This window comes from Symphalangus syndactylus, chromosome 17 (genome assembly GCF_028878055.3).
Source record: "Symphalangus syndactylus isolate Jambi chromosome 17, NHGRI_mSymSyn1-v2.1_pri, whole genome shotgun sequence".
NCBI classification, from domain to species: domain Eukaryota; kingdom Metazoa; phylum Chordata; class Mammalia; order Primates; family Hylobatidae; genus Symphalangus; species Symphalangus syndactylus.
Window position 1 is genome coordinate 4,916,118 of NC_072439.2, and position 26,267 is coordinate 4,942,384.

Sequence of the window (26,267 nt, forward strand, 5' to 3'; positions counted from 1 at the left end):
GCTGAATGCTCAGATCAGAAAGAAGTTTCACAGAATGCTTCTGTGTAGTTTATATTTGAATATATTCCTTTTTCCACTACTACTCTCTTAGCGCTCCAAATGTCCAGTTGCATTTTCTACAGAAAGAGTGTTCAGATCTGCTCAATCAAAAGTATGGTTTAACTCTGTTAGCTGAATGCACAGATCAGAAAGAAGTTTCACAGAATGATTCTGTGTAGTTTATATTTGGAGACATTCCTTTTTCCACTATTACCCTCTTAGCGCTCCGAATCTCCACTTGCATTTTCTACAGAAAGAGTGTTTGAGAACGGCTCAATCAAAACTAAGGTTCAACTCTTTTAGTTGAACAAACAGAACAGAAAGAAGTTTCACACAATTCTTCTGTGTAGTTTTTATTTGTAGACATTCTTTTTCCCAATATAGGCCTCTTAGCGCTCAGAATGTCCAATTGCAGTTTCTACAGAAAGAGTGTTTCAGAACGGCTCAACCAAAAGTAAGGTTCAACTCTGTTAGTTGAATGCACAGAACAGAAAGAAGTTTCATACAATGCTTCTGTGTAGTTTATATTTGAACATATTCTTTTTTCCACTATTACCCACTTAGCGCTACGAATGTCCAGTTGCATTTTCTACAGACAGAGTGTTTCAAAACTGCTCAATCAAAAGTATGGTTTAACTCTGTTAGCTGAATGCTCAGATCAGAAAGAAGTTTCACAGAATGCTTCTGTGTAGTTTATATTTGAATATATTCCTTTTTCCACTACTACGCTCTTAGCGCTCCAAATGTCCAGTTGCATTTTCTACAGAAAGAGTGTTCAGATCTGGTCAATCAAAAGTATGGTTTAACTCTGTTAGCTGAATGCACAGATCAGAAAGAAGTTTCACCGAATGATTCTGTGTAGTTTATATTTGAAGACATTACTTTTTCCACTATTACCCCCTTAGCGCTCCGAATCTCCACTTGCATTTTCTACAAAAAGAGTGTTTCATAACTGCTCAATCAAAAATATGTTTTATCTCTGTTAACTGAATTTACAGATCAGAAATCAGTTTCACAGAATGCATCTGTGTAGTTTTTATTTGAAGATATTCTTTTTCCCAATGTAGGCCTCTTAGCGCTTAGCATGTCCAATTGCAGTTTCTACAGAAAGAGTGTTTCAGAACGGCTCAATCAAAAGTAAGGTTCAATTATGTTAGTTGAATGCACAGAACAGAAAGAATTTTCACAGAATGCTACTGTGTAGTTTATATTTGAATATATTCCTTTTTCCACTATTACCCTCTTAGCGCTCCGAATGTCCACTTGCATTTTCTACAGAAAGAGTGTTCAGAACTGCGCAATCAAAAGTATGGTTTAACTCTGTTAGCTTAATGAACATATCAGAAATAAGTTTCACACAATGCTTCTGTGTAGTTTTTATTTGAAGATATTATTTTTCCCAATAGAGGCCTCTTAGCGCTCAGAATGTCCAATTGCAGTTTCTACAGAAAGAGTGTCTCAGAAAGGCTCAATCAAAAGTAAGGTTCAACCCTGTTAGTTGAATGCACAGAACAGAAAGAAGTTTCATACAATGCTTCTGTGTAGTTTATATTTGAACATATTCTTTTTTCCACTATTACCCACTTAGCGCTACGAATGTCCAGTTGCATTTTCTACAGACAGAGTGTTTCAAAACTGCTCTATCAAAAGTATGGTTTAACTCTGTTAGCTGAATGCTCAGATCAGAAAGAAGTTTCACAGAATGCTTCTGTGTAGTTTATATTTGAATATATTCCTTTTTCCACTACTACTCTCTTAGCGCTCCAAATGTCCAGTTGCATTTTCTACAGAAAGAGTGTTCAGATCTGCTCAATCAAAAGTATGGTTTAACTCTGTTAGCTGAATGCACAGATCAGAAAGAAGTTTCACAGAATGATTCTGTGTAGTTTATATTTGGAGACATTCCTTTTTCCACTATTACCCTCTTAGCACTCCGAATCTCCACTTGCATTTTCTACAGAAAGAGTGTTTCATAACTGCTCAATCAAAAATATGTTTTATCTCTGTTAACTGAATTTACAGATCAGAAATAAGTTTCACACAATGCTTCTGTGTAGTTTTTATTTGAAGATATTATTTTTCCCAATAGAGGCCTCTTAGCGCTCAGAATGTCCAATTGCAGTTTCTACAGAAAGAGTGTTTCAGAAAGGCTCAATCAAAAGTAAGGTTCAACTCTGTTAGTTGAATGCACAGAACAGAAAGAAGTTTCATACAATGCTTCTGTGTAGTTTATATTTGAACATATTCTTTTTTCCACTATTACCCACTTAGCGCTACGAATGTCCAGTTGCATTTTCTACAGACAGAGTGTTTCAAAACTGCTCAATCAAAAGTATGGTTTAACTCTGTTAGCTGAATGCTCAGATCAGAAAGAAGTTTCACAGAATGCTTCTGTGTAGTTTATATTTGAAGACATTCCTTTTTCCACTACTACTCTCTTAGCGCTCCAAATGTCCAGTTGCATTTTCTACAGAAAGAGTGTTTCATAACTGCTCAATCAAAAATATGTTTTATCTCTGTTAACTGAATTTACAGATCAGAAATCAGTTTCACAGAATGCATCTGTGTAGTTTTTATTTGAAGATATTCTTTTTCCCAATGTAGGCCTCTTAGCGCTTAGCATGTCCAATTGCAGTTTCTACAGAAAGAGTGTTTCAGAACGGCTCAATCAAAAGTAAGGTTCAACTCTGTTAGTTGAATGCACAGAACAGAAAGTATTTTCACAGAATGCTACTGTGTAGTTTATATTTGAATATATTCCTTTTTCCACTATTACCCTCTTAGCGCTCCGAATGTCCACTTGCATTTTCTACAGAAAGAGTGTTCAGAACTGCGCAATCAAAAGTATGGTTTAACTCTGTTAGCTTAATGAACATATCAGAAATAAGTTTCACACAATGCTTCTGTGTAGTTTTTATTTGTAGACATTCTTTTTCCCAATATAGGCCTCTTAGGGCTCAGAATGTCCAATTGCAGTTTCTACAGAAAGAGTGTTTCAGAACGGCTCAATCAAAAGTAAGGTTCAACTCTGTTAGTTGAATGCACAGAACAGAAAGAAGTTTCATACAATGCTTCTGTGTAGTTTATATTTGAACATATTCTTTTTTCGACTATTACCCACTTAGCGCTACGAATGTCCAGTTGCATTTTCTACAGACAGAGTGTTTCAAAACTGCTCAATCAAAAGTATGGTTTAACTCTGTTAGCTGAATGCTCAGATCAGAAAGAAGTTTCACAGAATGCTTCTGTGTAGTTTATATTTGAATATATTCCTTTTTCCACTACTACGCTCTTAGCGCTCCAAATGTCCAGTTGCATTTTCTACAGAAAGAGTGTTCAGATCTGCTCAATCAAAAGTATGGTTTAAATCTGTTAGCTGAATGCACAGATCAGAAAGAAGTTTCACAGAATGATTCTGTGTAGTTTATATTTGGAGACATTCCTTTTTCCACTATTACCCTCTTAGCGCTCCGAATCTCCACTTGCATTTTCTACAGAAAGAGTGTTTCAGAACGGCTCAATCAAAAATATGTTTTATCTCTGTTAACTGAATTTACAGATCAGAAATAAGTTTCACACAATGCTTCTGTGTAGTTTTTATTTGAAGATATTATTTTTCCCAATAGAGGCCTCTTAGCGCTCAGAATGTCCAATTGCAGTTTCTACAGAAAGAGTGTTTCAGAAAGACTCATTCAAAAGTAAGGTTCAACTCTGTTAGTTGAATGCACAGAACAGAAAGAAGTTTCATACAATGCTTCTGTGTAGTTTATATTTGAACATATTCTTTTTTCCACTATTACCCACTTAGCGCTACGAATGTCCAGTTGCATTTTCCACAGACAGAGTGTTTCAAAACTGCTCAATCAAAACTATGGTTTAACTCTGTTAGCTGAATGCTCAGATCAGAAAGAAGTTTCACAGAATGCTTCTGTGTAGTTTATATGTGAATATATTCCTTTTTCCACTACTACTCTCTTAGCGCTCCAAATGTCCAGTTGCATTTTCTACAGAAAGAGTGTTCAGATCTGCTCAATCAAAAGTATGGTTTAACTCTGTTAGCTGAATGCACAGATCAGAAAGAAGTTTCACCGAATGATTCTGTGTAGTTTATATTTGAAGACATTCCTTTTTCCACTATTACCCTCTTAGCGCTCCGAATCTCCACTTGCATTTTCTACAGAAAGAGTGTTTCAGAACGGCTCAATCAAAACTAAGGTTCAACTCTTTTAGTTGAACAAACAGAACAGAAAGAAGTTTCACACAATTCTTCTGTGTAGTTTTTATTTGTAGACATTCTTTTTCCCAATATAGGCCTCTTAGCGCTCAGAATGTCCAATTGCAGTTTCTACAGAAAGAGTGTTTCAGAACGGCTCAATCAAAAGTAAGGTTCAACTCTGTTAGTTGAATGCACAGAACAGAAAGAAGTTTCATACAATGCTTCTGTGTAGTTTACATTTGAACATATTCTTTTTTCCACTATTACCCACTTAGCGCTACGAATGTCCAGTTGCATTTTCTACAGACAGAGTGTTTCAAAACTGCTCAATCAAAAGTATGGTTTAACTCTGTTAGCTGAATGCTCAGATCAGAAAGAAGTTTCACAGAATGCTTCTGTGTAGTTTATATTTGAATATATTCCTTTTTCCACTACTACGCTCTTAGCGCTCCAAATGTCCAGTTGCATTTTCTACAGAAAGAGTGTTCAGATCTGCTCAATCAAAAGTATGGTTTAACTCTGTTAGCTGAATGCACAGATCAGAAAGAAGTTTCACAGAATGATTCTGTGTAGTTTAGATTTGGAGACATTCCTTTTTCCACTATTACCCCCTTAGCGCTCCGAATCTCCACTTGCATTTTCTACAGAAAGTGTGTTTCATAACTGCTCAATCAAAAATATGTTTTATCTCTGTTAACTGAATTTACAGATCAGAAATAAGTTTCACACAATGCTTCTGTGTAGTTTTTATTTGAAGATATTATTTTTCCCAATAGAGGCCTCTTAGCGCTCAGAATGTCCAATTGCAGTTTCTACAGAAAGAGTGTTTCAGAACGGCTCAACCAAAAGTAAGGTTCAACTCTGTTAGTTGAATGCACAGAACAGAAAGAAGTTTCATACAATGCTTCTGTGTAGTTTATATTTGAACATATTCTTTTTCCACTATTACCCACTTAGCGCTACGAATGTCCAGTTGCATTTTCTACAGACAGAGTGTTTCAAAACTGCTCAATCAAAAGTATGGTTTAACTCTGTTAGCTGAATGCTCAGATCAGAAAGAAGTTTCACAGAATGCTTCTGTGTAGTTTATATTTGAAGACATTCCTTTTTCCACTACTACACTCTTAGCGCTCCAAATGTCCAGTTGCATTTTCTACAGAAAGAGTGTTTCATAACTGCTCAATCAGAAATATGTTTTATCTCTGTTAACTGAATTTACAGATCAGAAATCAGTTTCACAGAATGCATCTGTGTAGTTTTTATTTGAAGATATTCTTTTTCCCAATGTAGGCCTCTTAGCGCTTAGCATGTCCAATTGCAGTTTCTACAGAAAGAGTGTTTCAGAACGGCTCAATCAAAAGTAAGGTTCAACTCTGTTAGTTGAATTCACAGAACAGAAAGAATTTTCACAGAATGCTACTGTGTAGTTTATATTTGAATATATTCCTTTTTCCACTATTACCCTCTTAGCGCTCCGAATGTCCACTTGCATTTTCTACAGAAAGAGTGTTCAGAACTGCGCAATCAAAAGTATGGTTTAACTCTGTTAGCTTAATGAACATATCAGAAATAAGTTTCACACAATGCTTCTGTGTAGTTTTTATTTGAAGATATTATTTTTCCCAATAGAGGCCTCTTAGCGCTCAGAATGTCCAATTGCAGTTTCTACAGAAAGAGTGTTTCAGAAAGGCTCAATCAAAAGTAAGGTTCAACTCTGTTAGTTGAGTGCACAGAACAGAAAGAAGTTTCATAAAATGCTTCTGTGTAGTTTATATTTGAACATATTCCTTTTTCCACTATTACCCCCTTAGCGCTACGAATGTCCAGTTGCATTTTCTACAGACAGAGTGTTTCAAAACTGCTCAATCAAAAGTATGGTTTAACTCTGTTAGCTGAATGCTCAGATCAGAAAGAAGTTTCACAGAATGCTTCTGTGTAGTTTATATTTGAATATATTCCTTTTTCCACTACTACGCTCTTAGCGCTCCAAATGTCCAGTTGCATTTTCTACAGAAAGAGTGTTCAGATCTGCTCAATCAAAAGTATGGTTTAACTCTGTTAGCTGAATGCACAGATCAGAAAGAAGTTTCACCGAATGATTCTGTGTAGTTTATATTTGAAGACATTCCTTTTTCCACTATTACCCTCTTAGCGCTCCAAATCTCCACTTGCATTTTCTACAAAAAGAGTGTTTCATAACTGCTCAATCAAAAATATGTTTTATCTCTGTTAACTGAATTTACAGATCAGAAATATGTTTCACAGAATGCATCTGTGTAGTTTTTATTTGAAGATATTCTTTTTCCCAATGTAGGCCTCTTAGCGCTTAGCATGTCCAATTGCAGTTTCTACAGAAAGAGTGTTTCAGAATGGCTCAATCAAAAGTAAGGTTCAACTCTGTTAGTTGAATGCACAGAACAGAAAGAATTTTCACAGAATGCTACTGTGTAGTTTATATTTGAATATATTCCTTTTTCCACTATTACCCTCTTAGCGCACCGAATGTCCTCTTGCATTTTCTACAGAAAGAGTGTTCAGAACTGCGCAATCAAAAGTATGGTTTAACTCTGTTAGCTTAATGAACATATCAGAAATAAGTTTCACACAATGCTTCTGTGTAGTTTTTATTTGAAGATATTATTTTTCCCAATAGAGGCCTCTTAGCGCTCCGAATCTCCACTTGCATTTTCTACAGAAAGAGTGTTTCAGAACGTCTCAATCAAAACTAAGGTTCAACTCTTTTAGTTGAACAAACAGAACAGAAAGAAGTTTCACACAATTCTTCTGTGTAGTTTTTATTTGAAGATATTATTTTTCCCAATATAGGCCTCTTTTTTTTTTTTTTTTTTTTTTTTTTTTATTATAGTTTAGGGTTTTAGGGTACATGTGCACAATGTGCAGTTTTGTTACATATGTATCCATGTGCCATGTTGATTTCCTGCACCCATTAACTCGTCATTTAGCATTAGGTGTATCTCCTAATGCTGTCCCTCCCCCCTCCCCCCACCCCACAACAGTCCCCGGTGTGTGATGTTCCCCTTCCTGTGTCCATGAGTTCTCATTGTTCAATTCCCACCTATGAGTGAGAACATGCGGTGTTTGGTTTTTTGTCCTTGCGATAGTTTACTGAGAATGATGTTTTCCAGTTTCGTCCATGTCCCTACAAAGACACGAACTCATCATTTTTTATGGCTGCATAGTATTCCATGGTGTATATGTGCCACATTTTCTTAATCCAGTCTATCGTTGTTGGACATTTGGGTTGGTTCCAACTCTTTGCTATTGTGAATAGTGCCGCAATAAACATACGTGTGCATGTGTCTTTATAGCAGCATGATTTATAGTCCTCTTAGCGCTCAGAATGTCCAATTGCAGTTTCTACAGAAAGAGTGTTTCAGAAAGGCTCAATCAAAAGTAAGGTTCAACTCTGTTAGTTGAATGCACAGAACAGAAAGAAGTTTCATACAATGCTTCTGTGTAGTTTATATTTTAACATATTCTTTTTTCCACTATTACCCACTTAGCGCTACGAATGTCCAGTTGCATTTTCTACAGACAGAGTGTTTCAAAACTGCTCAATCAAAAGTATGGTTTAACTCTGTTAGCTGAATGCTCAGATCAGAAAGAAGTTTCACAGAATGCTTCTGTGTAGTTTATATTTGAATATATTCCTTTTTCCACTACTACTCTCTTAGCGCTCCAAATGTCCAGTTGCATTTTCTACAGAAAGTGTGTTCAGATCTGCTCAATCAAAAGTATGGTTTAACTCTGTTAGCTGAATGCACAGATCAGAAAGAAGTTTCACAGAATGATTCTGTGTAGTTTATATTTGGAGACATTCCTTTTTCCACTATTACCCTCTTAGCGCTCCGAATATCCACTTGCATTTTCTACAGAAAGAGTGTTTCAGAACGGCTCAATCAAAACTAAGGTTCAACTCTTTTAGTTGAACAAACAGAACAGAAAGAAGTTTCACACAATTCTTCTGTGTAGTTTTTATTTGTAGACATTCTTTTTCCCAATAGAGGCCTCTTAGTGCTCAGAATGTCCAATTGCAGTTTCTACAGAAAGAGTGTTTCAGAACGGCTCAATCAAAAGTAAGGTTCAACTCTGTTAGTTGAATGCACAGAACAGAAAGAATTTTCACAGAATGCTACTGTGTAGTTTATATTTGAATATATTCCTTTTTCCACTATTACCCTCTTAGCGCTCCGAATGTCCACTTGCATTTTCTACAGAAAGAGTGTTCAGAACTGCGCAATCAAAAGTATGGTTTAACTCTGTTAGCTTAATGAACATATCAGTAATAAGTTTCACAAAATGCTTCTGTGTAGTTTTTATTTGAAGATATTATTTTTCCCCATATAGGCCTCTTAGCGCTCAGAATGTCCAATTGCAGTTTCTACAGAAAGAGTGTTTCAGAAAGGCTCAATCAAAAGTAAGGTTCAACTCTGTTAGTTGAATGCACAGAACAGAAAGAAGTTTCATACAATGCTTCTGTGTAGTTTATATTTGAACATATTCTTTTTTCCACTATTACCCACTTAGCGCTACGAATGTCCAGTTGCATTTTCTACAGACAGAGAGTTTCAAAACTGCTCAATCAAAAGTATGGTTTAACTCTGTTAGCTGAATGCTCAGATCAGAAAGAAGTTTCACAGAATGCTTCTGTGTAGTTTATATTTGAATATATTCCTTTTTCCACTACTATTCTCTTAGCGCTCCAAATGTCCAGTTGCATTTTCTACAGAAAGAGTGTTCAGATCTGCTCAATCAAAAGTATGGTTTAACTCTGTTAGCTGAATGCACAGATCAGAAAGAAATTTCACAGAATGATTCTGTGTAGTTTATATTTGGAGACATTACTTTTTCCACTATTACCCTCTTAGCGCTCCGAATCTCCACTTGCATTTTCTACAGAAAGAGTGTTTCAGAACGGCTCAATCAAAACTAAGGTTCAACTCTTTTAGTTGAACAAACAGAACAGAAAGAAGTTTCACACAATTCTTCTGTGTAGTTTTTGTTTGTAGACATTATTTTTCCCAATATAGGCCTCTTAGCGCTCAGAATGTCCAATTGCAGTTTCTACAGAAAGAGTGTTTCAGAACGGCTCAATCAGAAGTAAGGTTCAACTCTGTTAGTTGAATGCACAGAACAGAAAGAAGTTTCATACAATGCTTCTGTGTAGTTTATATTTGAACATATTCTTTTTTTTACTATTACCCACTTAGCGCTACGAATGTCCAGTTGCATTTTCTACAGACAGAGTGTTTCAAAACTGCTCAATCAAAAGTATGGTTTAACTCTGTTAGCTGAATGCTCAGATCAGAAAGAAGTTTCACAGAATGCTTCTGTGTAGTTTATATTTGAATATATTCCTTTTTCGACTACTACGCTCTTAGCGCTCCAAATGTCCAGTTGCATTTTCTACAGAAAGAGTGTTCAGATCTGCTCAATCAAAAGTATGGTTTAACTCTGTTAGCTGAATGCACAGATCAGAAAGAAGTTTCACCGAATGATTCTGTGTAGTTTATATTTGAAGACATTCCTTTTTCCACTATTACCCTCTTAGCGCTCCGAATCTCCACTTGCATTTTCTACAAAAGGAGTGTTTCATAACTGCTCAATCAAAAATATGTTTCAACTCTGTTAACTGAATTTACAGATCAGAAATAAGTTTCACAGAATGCATCTGTGTAGTTTTTATTTGAAGATATTCTTTTTCCCAATGTAGGCCTCTTAGCGCTTAGCATGTCCAATTGCAGTTTCTACAGAAAGAGTGTTTCAGAACGGCTCAATCAAAAGTAAGGTTCAACTCTGTTAGTTGAATGCACAGAACAGAAAGAATTTTCACAGAATGCTACTGTGTAGTTTATTTTGAATATATTCCTTTTTCCACTATTAGCCTCTTAGCGCTCCGAATGTCCACTTGAATTTTCTACAGAAAGAGTGTTAAGAACTGCGCAATCAAAAGTATGGTTTAACTCTGTTAGCTTAATGAACATATCAGTAATAAGTTTCACACAATGCTTCTGTGTAGTTTTTATTTGAAGATATTATTTTTCCCAATATAGGCCTCTATTTTTTTTTTTTTTTTTTTTTTTTTTTATTATACTTTAGGGTTTTAGGGTACATGTGCACAATGTGCAGTTTTGTTACATATGTATCCATATGCCATGTTGATTTCCTGCACCCATTAACTCGTCATTTAGCATTAGGTGTATCTCCTAATGCTGTCCCTCCCACCTCCCCCCACCCCACAACAGTCCCCTTAGTGTGATGTTCCCCTTCCTGTGTCCATGAGTTCTCATTGTTCAATTCCCACCTATGAGTGAGAACATGCGGTGTTTGGTTTTTAGTCCTTGCGATAGTTTACTGAGAATGATGTTTTCCAGTTTCATCCATGTCCCTACAAAGACACGAACTCATCATTTTTTATGGCTGCATAGTATTCCATGGTGTATATGTGCCACATTTTCTTAATCCAGTCTATCGTTGTTGGACATTTGGGTTGGTTCCAACTCTTTGCTATTGTGAATAGTGCCGCAATAAACATACGTGTGCATGTGTCTTTATAGCAGCATGATTTATAGTCCTCTTAGCGCTCAGAATGTCCAATTGCAGTTTCTACAGAAAGAGTGTTTCAGAAAGGCTCAATCAAAAGTAAGGTTCAACTCTGTTAGTTGAATGCACAGAACAGAAAGAAGTTTCATACAATGCTTCTGTGTAGTTTATATTTGAACATATTCTTTTTTCCACTATTACCCACTTAGCGCTACGAATGTCCAGTTGCATTTTCTACAGACAGAGTGTTTCAAAACTGCTCAATCAAAAGTATGGTTTAACTCTGTTAGCTGAATGCTCAGATCAGAAAGAAGTTTCACAGAATGCTTCTGTGTAGTTTATATTTGAATATATTCCTTTTTCCACTACTATTCTCTTAGTGCTCCAAATGTCCAGTTGCATTTTCTACAGAAAGAGTGTTCAGATCTGCTCAATCAAAAGTATGGTTTAACTCTGTTAGCTGAATGCACAGATCAGAAAGAAGTTTCACAGAATGATTCTGTGTAGTTTATATTTGGAGACATTCCTTTTTCCACTATTACCCTCTTAGCGCTCCGAATCTCCACTTGAATTTTCTACAGAAAGAGTGTTTCAGAACGGCTCAATCAAAACTAAGGTTCAACTCTTTTAGTTGAACAAACAGAACAGAAAGAAGTTTCACACAATTCTTCTGTGTAGTTTTTATTTGTAGACATGCTTTTTCCCAATATAGGCCTCTTAGCGCTCAGAATGTCCAATTGCAGTTTCTACAGAAAGAGTGTTTCAGAACGGCTCAATCAAAAGTAAGGTTCAACTCTGTTAGTTGAATGCACAGAACAGAAAGAAGTTTCATACAATGCTTCTGTGTAGTTTATATTCGAACATATTCTTTTTTCCACTATTACCCACTTAGCGCTACGAATGTCCAGTTGCATTTTCTACAGACAGAGTGTTTCAAAACTGCTCAATCAAAAGTATGGTTTAACTCTGTTAGCTGAATGCTCAGATCAGAAAGAAGTTTCACAGACTGCTTCTGTGTAGTTTATATTTGAATATATTCCTTTTTCCACTACTACGCTCTTAGCGCTCCAAATGTCCAGTTGCATTTTCTACAGAAAGAGTGTTCAGATCTGCTCAATCAAAAGTATGGTTTAACTCTGTTAGCTGAATGCACAGATCAGAAAGAAGTTTCACCGAATGATTCTGTGTAGTTTATATTTGGAGACATTCCTTTTTCCACTATTACCCTCTTAGCGCTCCGAATCTCCACTTGCATTTTCTACAAAAAGAGTGTTTCATAACTGCTCAATCAAAAATATGTTTTATCTCTGTTAACTGAATTTACAGATCAGAAATAAGTTTCACAGAATGCATCTGTGTAGTTTTTATTTGAAGATATTCTTTTTCCCAATGTAGGCCTGTTAGCGCTTAGCATGTCCAATTGCAGTTTCTACAGAAAGAGTGTTTCAGAACGGCTCAATCAAAAGTAAGGTTCAACTCTGTTAGTTGAATGCACAGAACAGAAAGAATTTTCACAGAATGCTACTGTGTAGTTTATATTTGAATATATTCCTTTTTCCACTATTACCCTCTTAGCGCTCCGAATGTCCACTTGCATTTTCTACAGAAAGAGTGTTCAGAACTGCGCAATCAAAAGTATGGTTGAACTCTGTTAGCTTAATGAACATATCAGAAATAAGTTTCACACAATGCTTCTGTGTAGTTTTTATTTGAAGATATTATTTTTCCCAATATAGGCCTCTTAGCGCTCAGAATGTCCAATTGCAGTTTCTACAGAAAGAGTGTTTCAGAAAGGCTCAATCAAAAGTAAGGTCCAACTCCGTTAGTTGAATGCACAGAACAGAAAGAAGTTTCATACAATGATTCTGTGTAGTTTATATTTGAACATATTCTTTTTTCCAGTATTACCCACTTAGCGCTACGAATGTCCAGTTGCATTTTCTACAGACAGAGTGTTTCAAAACTGCTCAATCAAAAGTATGGTTTAACTCTGTTAGCTGAATGCTCAGATCACAAAGAAGTTTCACAGAATGCTTCTGTGTAGTTTATATTTGAATATATTCCTTTTTCCACTACTACTCTCTTAGCGCTCCAAATGTCCAGTTGCATTTTCTACAGAAAGAGTGTTCAGATCTGCTCAATCAAAAGTATGGTTTAACTCTGTTAGCTGAATGCACAGATCAGAAAGAAGTTTCACAGAATGATTCTGTGTAGTTTATATTTGGAGACATTCCTTTTTCCACTATTACCCTCTTAGCTCTCCGAATCTCCACTTGCATTTTCTACAGAGAGAGTGTTTCAGAACGGCTCAATCAAAACTAAGGTTCAACTCTTTTAGTTGAACAAACAGAACAGAAAGAAGTTTCACACAATGCTTCTGTGTAGTTTTTATTTGTAGACATTCTTTTTCCCAATATAGGCCTCTTAGCGCTCAGAATGTCCAATTGCAGTTTCTACAGAAAGAGTGTTTCATAACGGCTCAATCAAAAGTAAGGTTCAACTCTGTTAGTTGAATGCACAGAACAGAAAGAAGTTTCATACAATGCTTCTGTGTAGTTTATATTTGAACATATTCTTTTTTCCACTATTACCCACTTAGCGCTACGAATGTCCAGTTGCATTTTCTACAGACAGAGTGTTTCAAAACTGCTCAATCAAAAGTATGGTTTAACTCTGTTAGCTGAATGCTCAGATCAGAAAGAAGTTTCACAGAATGCTTCTGTGTAGTTTATATTTGAATATATTCCTTTTTCCACTACTACGCTCTTAGCGCTCCAAATGTCCAGTTGCATTTTCTACAGAAAGAGTGTTCAGATCTGCTCAATCAAAAGTATGGTTTAACTCTGTTAGCTGAATGCACAGATCAGAAAGAAGTTTCACCGAATGATTCTGTGTAGTTTATATTTGAAGACATTCCTTTTTCCACTATTACCCTCTTAGCGTTCCGAATCTCCACTTGCATTTTCTACAAAAAGAGTGTTTCATAACTGCTCAATCAAAAATATGTTTTATCTCTGTTAACTGAATTTACAGATCAGAAATAAGTTTCACAGAATGCATCTGTGTAGTTTTTATTTGAAGATATTCTTTTTCCCAATGTAGGCCTCTTAGCGCTTAGCATGTCCAATTGCAGTTTCTACAGAAAGAGTGTTTCAGAACGGCTCAATCAAAAGTAAGGTTCAACTCTGTTAGTTGAATGCACAGAACAGAAAGAATTTTCACAGAATGCTACTGTGTAGTTTATATTTGAATATATTCCTTTTTCCACTATTACCCTCTTAGCGCTCCGAATGTCCACTTGAATTTTCTACAGAAAGAGTGTTCAGAACTGCGCAATCAAAAGTATGGTTTAACTCTGTTATCTTAATGAACATATCAGTAATAAGTTTCACACAATGCTTCTGTGTAGTTTTTATTTGAAGATATTATTTTTCCCAATATAGGCCTCTTTTTTTTTTTTTTTTTTTTTTTTTTTTAATTATACTTTAGGGTTTTAGGGTACATGTGCACAATGTGCAGTTTTTTTACATATGTATCCATATGCCATGTTGATTTCCTGCACCCATTAACTCGTCATTTAGCATTAGGTGTATCTCCTAATGCTGTCCCTCCCCCCTCCCCCCACCCCACAACAGTCCCCGGAGTGTGATGTTCCCCTTCCTGTGTCCATGAGTCCTCATTGTTCAATTCCCACCTATGAGTGAGAACATGCGGTGTTTGGTTTTTTGTCCTTGCGATAGTTTACTGAGAATGATGTTTTCCAGTTTCATCCACGTCCCTACAAAGACACGAACTCATCATTTTTTATGGCTGCATAGTATTCCATGGTGTATATGTGCCATATTTTCTTAATCCAGTCTATCGTTGTTGGACATTTGGGTTGGTTCCAACTCTTTGCTATTGTGAATAGTGCCGCAATAAACATACGTGTGCATGTGTCTTTATAGCAGCATGATTTATAGTCCTCTAAGCACTCAGAATGTCCAATTGCAGTTTCTACAGAAAGAGTGTTTCAGAAAGGCTCAATCAAAAGTAAGGTTCAACTCTGTTAGTTGAATGCACAGAACAGAAAGAAGTTTCATTAAATGCTTCTGTGTAGTTTATATTTGAACATATTCTTTTTTCCACTATTACCCACTTAGCGCTACGAATGTCCAGTTGCATTTTCTACAGACAGATTGTTTCAAAACTGCTCAATCAAAAGTATGGTTTAACTCTGTTAGCTGAATGCTCAGATCAGAAAGAAGTTTCACAGAATGCTTCTGTGTAGTTTATATTTGAATATATTCCTTTTTCCACTACTACTCTCTTAGCGCTCCAAATGTCCAGTTGCATTTTCTACAGAAAGAGTGTTCAGATCTGCTCAATCAAAAGTATGGTTTAACTCTGTTAGCCGAATGCACAGATCAGAAAGAAGTTTCACAGAATGATTCTGTGTAGTTTATATTTGGAGACATTCCTTTTTCCACTATTACCCTCTTAGCGCTCCGAATATCCACTTGCATTTTCTACAGAAAGAGTGTTTCAGAACGGCTCAATCAAAACTAAGGTTCAACTCTTTTAGTTGAACAAACAGAACAGAAAGAAGTTTCACACAATTCTTCTGTGTAGTTTTTATTTGTAGACATTCTTTTTCCCAATAGAGGCCTCTTAGCGCTCAGAATGTCCAATTGCAGTTTCTACAGAAAGAGTGTTTCAGAACGGCTCAATCAAAAGTAAGGTTCAACTCTGTTAGTTGAATGCACAGAACAGAAAGAATTTTCACAGAATGCTACTGTGTAGTTTATATTTGAATATATTCCTTTTTCCACTATTACCCTCTTAGCGCTCCGAATGTCCACTTGCATTTTCTACAGAAAGAGTGTTCAGAACTGCGCAATCAAAAGTATGGTTTAACTCTGTTAGCTTAATGAACATATCAGAAATAAGTTTCACACAATGCTTCTGTGTAGTTTTTATTTGAAGATATTATTTTTCCCAATAGAGGCCTCTTAGCGCTCAGAATCTCCAATTGCAGTTTCTACAGAAAGAGTGTTTCAGAAAGGCTCAATCAAAAGTAAGGTTCAACTCTGTTAGTTGAATGCACAGAACAGAAAGAAGTTTCATACAATGCTTCTGTGTAGTTTATATTTGAACATATTCTTTTTTCCACTATTACCCACTTAGCGCGACGAATGTCCATTTGCATTTTCTACAGACAGAGTGTTTCAAAACTGCTCAATCAAAAGTATGGTTTAACTCTGTTAGCTGAATGCTCAGATCAGAAAGAAGTTTCACAGAATGCTTCTGTGTAGTTTATATTTGAATATATTCCTTTTTCCACTACTACTCTCTTAGCGCTCCAAATGTCCAGTTGCATTTTCTACAGAAAGAGTGTTCAGATCTGCTCAATCAAAAGTATGGTTTAACTCTGTTAGCTGAATGCACAGATCAGAAAGAAGTTTCACAGAATGATTCTGTGTAGTTTATATTTGGAGACTTCCTTTTTCCACTATTACCCTCTTAGCGCTCCGAATCTCCACTTGCATTTTCTACAGAAAGAGTGTTTCAGAACGGCTCAATCAAAACTAATGTTCAACTCTTTTAGTTGAACAAACAGAACAGAAAGAAGTTTCACACAATTCTTCTGTGTAGTTTTTATTTGTAGATATTCTTTTTCCCAATAGAGGCCTCTTAGCGCTCAGAATGTCCAATTGCAGTTTCTACAGAAAGAGTGTTTCAGAACGGCTCAATCAAAAGTAAGGTTCAACTCTGTTAGTTGAATGCACAGAACAGAAAGAAGTTTCATACAATGCTTCTGTGTAGTTTATATTTGAACATATTCTTTTTTCCACTATTACCCACTTAGCGCTACGAATGTCCAGTTGCATTTTCTACAGACAGAGTGTTTCAAAACTGCTCAATCAAAAGTATGGTTTAACTCTGTTAGCTGAATCCTCAGATCAGAAAGAAGTTTCACAGAATGATTCTGTGTAGTTTATATTTGAATATATTACTTTTTCCACTACTATGCTCTTAGCGCTCCAAATGTCCAGTTGCATTTTCTACAGAAAGAGTGTCCAGATCTGCTCAATCAAAAGTATGGTTTAACTCTGTTAGCTGAATGCACAGATCAGAAAGAAGTTTCACAGAATGATTCTGTGTAGTTTATATTTGGAGATATTCCTTTTTCCATTATTACCCTCTTAGCGCTCCGAATCTCCACTTGCATTTTCTACAGAAAGAGTGTTTCAGAACGGCTCAATCAAAACTAAGGTTCAACTCTTTTAGATGAACAAACAGAACAGAAAGAAGTTTCACACAATTCTTCTGTGTAGTTTTTATTTGTAGACATTCTTTTTCCCAATATAGGCCTCTTAGCGCTCAGAATGTCCAATTGCAGTTTCTACAGATAGAGTGTTTCAGCACGGCTCAATCAAAAGTAAGGTTCAACTCTGTTAGTTGAATGCACAGAACAGAAAGAAGTTTCATACAATGCTTCTGTGTAGTTTATATTTGAACATATTCTTTTGTCCACTATTACCCACTTAGCGCTACGAATGTCCAGTTGCATTTTCTACAGACAGAGTGTTTCAAAACTGCTCAATCAAAAGTATGGTTTAACTCTGTTAGCTGAATGCTCAGATCAGAAAGAAGTTTCACAGAATGCTTCTGTGTAGTTTATATTTGAATATATTCCTTTTTGCACTACTACGCTCTTAGCGCTCCAAATGTCCAGTTGCATTTTCTGCAGAAAGAGTGTTCAGATCTGCTCAATCAAAAGTATGGTTTAACTCTGTTAGCTGAATGCACAGATCAGAAAGAAGTTTCACCGAATGATTCTGTGTAGTTTATATTTGAAGACATTTCTTTTTCCACTATTACCCTCTTAGCGCTCCGAATCTCCACTTGCATTTTCTACAAAAAGAGTGTTTCATAACTGCTCAATCAAAAATATGTTTTATCTCTGTTAACTGAATTTACAGATCAGAAATTAGTTTCACAGAATGCATCTGTGTAGTTTTTATTTGAAGATATTCTTTTTCCCAATGTAGGCCTCTTAGCGCTTAGCATGTCCAATTGCAGTTTCTACAGAAAGAGTGTTTCAGAACGGCTCAATCAAAAGTAAGGTTCAATTCTGTTAGTTGAATGCACAGAACAGAAAGAATTTTCACAGAATGCTACTGTGTAGTTTATATTTGAATATATTCCCTTTTCCACTATTACCCTCTTAGCGCTCCGAATGTCCACTTGCATTTTCTACAGAAGGAGTGTTCAGAACTGCGCAATCAAAAGTATGGTTTAACTCTGTTAGCTTAATGAACATATCAGAAATAATTTTCACACAATGCTTCTGTGTAGTTTTTATTTGTAGACATTCTTTTTCCCAATATAGGCCTCTTAGCGCTCAGAATGTCCAATTGCAGTTTCTACAGAAAGAGTGTTTCAGAAAGGCTCAATCAAAAGTAAGGTTCAACTCTGTTAGTTGAATGCACAGAACAGAAAGAAGTTTCATACAATGGTTCTGTGTAGTTTATATTTGAACATATTCTTTTTTCCACTATTACCCACTTAGCGCTACGAATGACCAGTTGCATTTTCTACAGACAGAGTGTTTCAAAACTGCTCAATCAAAAGTATGGTTTAACTCTGTTAGCTGAATGCTCAGATCAGAGAGAAGTTTCACAGAATGCTTCTGTGTAGTTTATATTTGAATATATTCCTTTTTCCACTACTACTCTCTTAGCGCTCCAAATGTCCAGTTGCATTTTCTACAGAAAGAGTGTTCAGATCTGCTCAATCAAAACTATGGTTTAACTCTGTTAGCTGAATGCACAGATCAGAAAGAAGTTTCACAGAATGATTCTGTGTAGTTTATATTTGGAGACATTCCTTTTTCCACTAGTACCCTCTTAGCGCTCCGAATCTCCACTTGCATTTTCTACAGAAAGAGTGTTTCAGAACGGCTCAATCAAAACTAAGGTTCAACTCTTTTAGTTGAACAAACAGAACAGAAAGAAGTTTCACACAATTCTTCTGTGTAGTTTTTATTTGTAGACATTCTTTTTCCCAATAGAGGCCTCTTAGCGCTCAGAATGTCCAATTGCAATTTCTACAGAAAGAGTGTTTCAGAACGACTCAATCAAAAGTAAGGTTCAACTCTGTTAGTTGAATGCACAGAAAAGAAAGAAGTTTCATACAATGCTTCTGTGTAGTTTATATTTGAACATATTCTTTTTTCCACTATTACCCACTTAGCGCTACGAATGTCCAGTTGCATTTTCTACAGACAGAGTGTTTCAAAACTGCTCAATCAAAAGTATGGTTTAACTCTGTTAGCTGAATGCTCAGATCAGAAAGAAGTTTCACAGAATGCTTCTGTGTAGTTTATATTTGAATATATTCCTTTTTCCACTACTACGCTCTTAGCGCTCCAAATGTCCAGTTGCATTTTCTACAGAAAGAGTGTTCAGATCTGCTCAATCAAAAGTATGGTTTAACTCTGTTAGCTGAATGCACAGATCAGAAAGAAGTTTCACCGAATGATTCTGTGTAGTTTATATTTGAAGACATTCCTTTTTCCACTATTACCCTCTTAGCGCTAAGAATCTCCACTTGCATTTTCTACAAAAAGAGTGTTTCATAACTGCTCAATCAAAAATATGTTTTATCTCTGTTAACTGAATTTACAGATCAGAAATAAGTTTCACAGAATGCATCTGTGTAGTTTTTATTTGAAGATATTCTTTTTCCCAATGTAGGCCTCTTAGCGCTTAGCATGTCCAATTGCAGTTTCTACAGAAAGAGTGTTTCAGAACGGCTCAATCAAAAGTAAGGTTCAACTCTGTTAGTTGAATGCACAGAACAGAAAGGATTTTCACAGAATGCTACTGTGTAGTTTATATTTGAATATATTCCTTTTTCCACTATTACCCTCTTAGCGCTCCGAATGTCCACTTGCATTTTCTACAGAAAGAGTGTTCAGAACTGAGCAATCAAAAGTATGGTTTAACTCTGTTAGCTTAATGAACTTATCAGAAATAAGTTTCACACAATGCTTCTGTGTAGTTTTTATTTGAAGATATTATTTTTCCCAATAGAGGCCTCTTAGCGCTCAGAATGTCCAATTGCAGTTTCTACAGAAAGAGTGTTTCAGAAAGGCTCAATCAAAAGTAAGGTTCAACTCTGTTAGTTGAATGCACAGAAAAGAAAGAAGTTTCATACAATGCTTCTGTGTAGTTTATATTTGAACATATTCTTTTTTCCACTATTACCCACTTAGCGCTACGAATGTCCAGTTGCATTTTCTACAGACAGAGTGTTTCAAAACTGCTCAATCAAAAGTATGGTTTAACTCTGTTAGCTGAATGCTCAGATCAGAAAGGAGTTTCACAGAATGCTTCTGTGTAGTTTATATTTGAATATATTCCTTTTTCCACTACTACTCTCTTAGCGCTCCAAATGTCCAGTTGCATTTTCTACAGAAAGAGTGTTCAGATCTGCTCAATCAAAACTATGGTTTAACTCTGTTAGCTCAATGCACAGATCAGAAAGAAGTTTCACAGAATGATTCTGTGTAGTTTATATTTGGAGACATTCCTTTTTCCACTATTACCCTCTTAGCGCTCCGAATCTCCACTTGCATTTTCTTCAGAAAGAGTGTTTCAGAACGGCTCAATCAAAACTAAGGTTCAACTCTTTTAGTTGAACAAACAGAACAGAAAGAAGTTTCACACAATTCTTCTGTGTAGTTTTTATTTGTAGACATTCTTTTTCCCAATAGAGGCCTCTTAGCGCTCAGAATGTCCAATTGCAATTTCTACAGAAAGAGTGTTTCAGAACGACTCAATCAAAAGTAAGGTTCAACTCTGTTAGTTGAATGCACAGAACAGAAAGAAGTTTCATACAATGCTTCTGTGTAGTTTATATTTGAACATATTCTTTTTTCCACTATTACCCACTTAGCGCTACGAATGTCCAGTTGCATTTTCTACAGACAGAGTGTTTCAAAACTGCTCAATCAAAAGTATGGTTTAACTCTGTTAGCTGAATGCTCAGATCAGAAAGAAGTTTCACAGAATGCTTCTGTGTAGTTTATATTTGAATATATTCCTTTTTCCACTACTACGCTCTTAGCGCTCCAAATGTCCAGTTGCATTTTCTACAGAAAAAGTGTTCAGATCTGCTCAATCAAAAGTATGGTTTAACTCTGTTAGCTGAATGCACAGATCAGAAAGAAGTTTCACCGAATGATTCTGTGTAGTTTATATTTGAAGACATTCATTTTTCCACTATTACCCTCTTAGCGCTCCGAATCTCCACTTGCATTTTCTACAAAAAGAGTGTTTCATAACTGCTCAATCAAAAATATGTTTTATCTCTGTTAACTGAATTTACAGATCAGAAATAATTTTCACAGAATGCATCTGTGTAGTTTTTATTTGAAGATATTCTTTTTCCCAATGTAGGCCTCTTAGCGCTTAGCATGTCCAATTGCAGTTTCTACAGAAAGAGTGTTTCAGAACGGCTCAATCAAAAGTAAGGTTCAACTCTGTTAGTTGAATGCACAGAACAGAAAGAATTTTCACAGAATGCTACTGTGTAGTTTATATTTGAATATATTCCTTTTTCCACTATTACCCTCTTAGCGCTCCGAATGTCCACTTGCATTTTCTACAGAAAGAGTGTTCAGAACTGAGCAATCAAAAGTATGGTTTAACTCTGTTAGCTTAATGAACATATCAGAAATAAGTTTCACACAATGCTTCTGTGTAGTTTTTATTTGAAGATATTATTTTTCCCAATAGAGGCCTCTTAGCGCTCAGAATGTCCAATTGCAGTTTCTACAGAAAGAGTGTTTCAGAAAGGCTCAATCAAAAGTAAGGTTCAACTCTGTTAGTTGAATGCACAGAAAAGAAAGAAGTTTCATACAATGCTTCTGTGTAGTTTATATTTGAACATATTCTTTTTTCCACTATTACCCACTTAGCGCTACGAATGTCCAGTTGCATTTTCTACAGACAGAGTGTTTCAAAACTGCTCAATCAAAAGTATGGTTTAACTCTGTTAGCTGAATGCTCAGATCAGAAAGGAGTTTCACAGAATGCTTCTGTGTAGTTTATATTTGAATATATTCCTTTTTCCACTACTACCCTCTTAGCGCTCCAAATGTCCAGTTGCATTTTCTACAGAAAGAGTGTTCAGATCTCCTCAATCAAAAATATGGTTTAACTCTGTTAGCTGAATGCACAGATCAGAAAGAAGTTTCACCGAATGATTCTGTGTAGTTTATATTTGAAGACATTCCTTTTTCCACTATTACCCTCTTAGCGCTCCGTATCTCCACTTGCATTTTCTACAAAAAGAGTGTTCAGAACTGCGCAATCAAAAGTATGGTTTAACTCTGTTAGCTTAATGAACATATCAGAAATAAGTTTCACACAATGCTTCTGTGTAGTTTTTATTTGAAGATATTATTTTTCCCAATAGAGGCCTCTTAGCGCTCAGAATGTCCAATTGCAGTTTCTACAGAAAGAGTGTTTCAGAAAGGCTCAATCATAAGTAAGGTTCAACTCTGTTAGTTGAATGCACAGAACAGAAAGAAGTTTCATACAATGCTTCTGTGTAGTTTATATTTGAACATATTCTTTTTTCCACTATTACCCACTTAGCGCTACGAATGTCCAGTTGCATTTTCTACAGACAGAGTGTTTCAAAACTGCTCAATCAAAAGTATGGTTTAACTCTGTTAGCTGAATGCTCAGATCAGAAAGAAGTTTCACAGAATGCTTCTGTGTAGTTTATATTTGAATATATTCCTTTTTCCACTACTACTCTCTTAGCGCTCCAAATGTCCAGTTGCATTTTCTACAGAAAGAGTGTTCAGATCTGCTCAATCAAAAGTATGGTTTAACTCTGTTAGCTGAATGCACAGATCAGAAAGAAGTTTCACAGAATGATTCTGTGTAGTTTATATTTGGAGACATTCCTTTTTCCACCATTACCCTCTTAGCGCTCCGAATCTCCACTTGCATTTTCTACAGAAAGAGTGTTTCAGAACGGCTCAATCAAAACTAAGGTTCAACTCTTTTAGTTGAACAAACAGAACAGAAAGAAGTTTCACACAATTCTTCTGTGTAGTTTTTATTTGTAGACATTCTTTTTCCCAATATAGGCCTCTTAGCGCTCAGAATGTCCAATTGCAGTTTCTACAGAAAGAGTGTTTCAGAACGGCTCAATCAAAAGTAAGGTTCAACTCTGTTAGTTGAATGCACAGAACAGAAAGAAGTTTCATACAATGCTTCTGTGTAGTTTATATTTGAACATATTCTTTTTTCCACTATTGCCCACTTAGCGCTACGAATGTCCCGTTGCATTTTCTACAGACAGAGTGTTTCAAAACTGCTCAATCAAAAGTATGGTTTAACTCTGTTAGCTGAATGCTCAGATCAGAAAGAAGTTTCACAGAATGCTTCTGTGTAGTTTATATTTGAATATATTCCTTTTTCCACTACTACGCTCTTAGCGCTCCAAATGTCCAGTTGCATTTTCTACAGAAAGAGTGTTCAGATCTGCTCAATCAAAAGTATGGTTTAACTCTGTTAGCTGAATGCACAGATCAGAAAGAAGTTTCACCGAATGATTCTGTGTAGTTTATATTTGAAGACATTCCTTTTTCCACTATTACCCTCTTAGCGCTCCGAATCTCCACTTGCATTTTCTACAAAAAGAGTGTTTCATAACCAATCAATCAAAAATATGTTTTATCTCTGTTAACTGAATTTACAGATCAGAAATAAGTTTCACAGAATGCATCTGTGTAGTTTTTATTTGAAGATATTTTTTTTCCCAATGTAGGCCTCTTAGCGCTTAGCATGTCCAATTGCAGTTTCTACAGAAAGAGTGTTTCAGAACGGCTCAATCAAAAGTAAGGTTCAACTCTGTTAGTTGAATGCACAGAACAGAAAGAATTTTCACAGAATGCTACTGTGTAGTTTATATTTAAATATATTCCTTTTTCCACTATTACCATTTTAGCGCTCCAAATCTCCACTTGCATTTTCTACAAAAAGAGTGTCTCATAACTGCTCAATCAAAAATATGTTTTATCTCTGTTAACTGAATTTACAGATCAGAAATAATTTTCACAGAATGCATCTGTGTAGTTTTTATTTGAATATATTCTTTTTCCCAATGTAGGCCTCTTAGCGCTTAGCATGTCCAATTGCAGTTTCTACAGAAAGAGTGTTTCAGAAAGGCTCAATCAAAAGTAAGGTTCAACTCTGTTAGTTGAATGCACAGAACAGAAAGAATTTTCACAGAATGCTACTGTGTAGTTTATATTTGAATATATTCCTTTTTCCACTATTACCCTCTTAGCGCTCCGAATGTCCACTTGCATTTTCTACAGAAAGAGTGTTCAGAACTGCGCAATCAAAAGTATGGTTTAAGTCTGTTAGCTTAATGAACATATCAGAAATAAGTTTCACACAATGCTTCTGTGTAGTTTTTATTTGAAGATATTATTTTTCCCAATAGAGGCCTCTTAGCGCTCAGAATGTCCAATTGCAGTTTCTACAGAAAGAGTGTTTCAGAAAGGCTCAATCAAAAGTAAGGTTCAACTCTGTTAGTTGAATGCACAGAACAGAAAGAAGTTTCATACAATGCTTCTGTGTAGTTTATATTTGAACATATTCTTTTTTCCACTATTACCCACTTAGCGCTACGAATGTCCAGTTGCATTTTCTACAGACAGAGTGTTTCAAAACTGCTCAATCAAAAGTATGGTTTAACTCTGTTAGCTGAATGCTCAGATCAGAAAGGAGTTTCACAGAATGCTTCTGTGTAGTTTATATTTGAATATATTCCTTTTTCCACTACTACGCTCTTAGCGCTCCAAATGTCCAGTTGCATTTTCTACAGAAAGAGTGTTCAGATCTGCTCAATCAAAAGTATGGTTTAACTCTGTTAGCTGAATGCTCAGATCAGAGAGAAGTTTCACAGAATGCTTCTGTGTAGTTTATATTTGAATATATTCCTTTTTCCACTACTACTCTCTTAGCGCTCCAAATGTCCAGTTGCATTTTCTACAGAAAGAGTGTTCAGATCTGCTCAATCAAAACTATGGTTTAACTCTGTTAGCTGAATGCACAGATCAGAAAGAAGTTTCACAGAATGATTCTGTGTAGTTTATATTTGGAGACATTCCTTTTTCCACTATTACCCTCTTAGCGCTCCGAATCTCCACTTGCATTTTCTACAGAAAGAGTGTTTCAGAACGGCTCAATCAAAACTAAGGTTCAACTCTTTTAGTTGAACAAACAGAACAGAAAGTAGTTTCACACAATTCTTCTGTGTAGTTTTTATTTGTAGACATTCTTTTTCCCAATAGAGGCCTCTTAGCGCTCAGAATGTCCAATTGCAATTTCTACAGAAAGAGTGTTTCAGAACGACTCAATCAAAAGTAAGGTTCAACTCTGTTAGTTGAATGCACAGAACAGAAAGAAGTTTCATACAATGCTTCTGTGTAGTTTATATTTGAACATATTCTTTTTTCCACTATTACCCACTTAGCGCTACGAATGTCCAGTTGCATTTTCTACAGACAGAGTGTTTCAAAACTGCTCAATCAAAAGTATGGTTTAACTCTGTTAGCTGAATGCACAGATCAGAAAGAAGTTTCACCGAATGATTCTGTGTAGTTTATATTTGAAGACATTCCTTTTTCCACTATTACCCTCTTAGCGCTCCGAATCTCCACTTGCATTTTCTACAAAAAGAGTGTTTCATAACTGCTCAATCAAAAATATGTTTTATCTCTGTTAACTGAATTTACAGATCAGAAATAAGTTTCACAGAATGCATCTGTGTAGTTTTTATTTGAAGATATTCTTTTTCCCAATGTAGGCCTCTTAGCGCTTAGCATGTCAAATTGCAGTTTCTACAGAAAGAGTGTTTAAGAACGGCTCAATCAAAAGTAAGGTTCAACTCTGTTAGTTGAATGCACAGAACAGAAAGAATTTTCACAGAATGCTACTGTGTAGTTTATATTTGAATATATTCCTTTTTCCACTATTACCCTCTTAGCGCTCCGAATGTCCACTTGCATTTTCTACAGAAAGAGTGTTCAGAACTGAGCAATCAAAAGTATGGTTTAACTCTGTTAGCTTAATGAACATATCAGAAATAAGTTTCACACAATGCTTCTGTGTAGTTTTTATTTGAAGATATTATTTTTCCCAATAGAGGCCTCTTAGCGCTCAGAATGTCCAATTGCAGTTTCTACAGAAAGAGTGTTTCAGAAAGGCTCAATCAAAAGTAAGGTTCAACTATGTTAGTTGAATGCACAGAAAAGAAAGAAGTTTCATACAATGCTTCTGTGTAGTTTATATTTGAACATATTCTTTTTTCCACTATTACCCACTTAGCGCTACGAATGTCCAGTTGCATTTTCTACAGACAGAGTGTT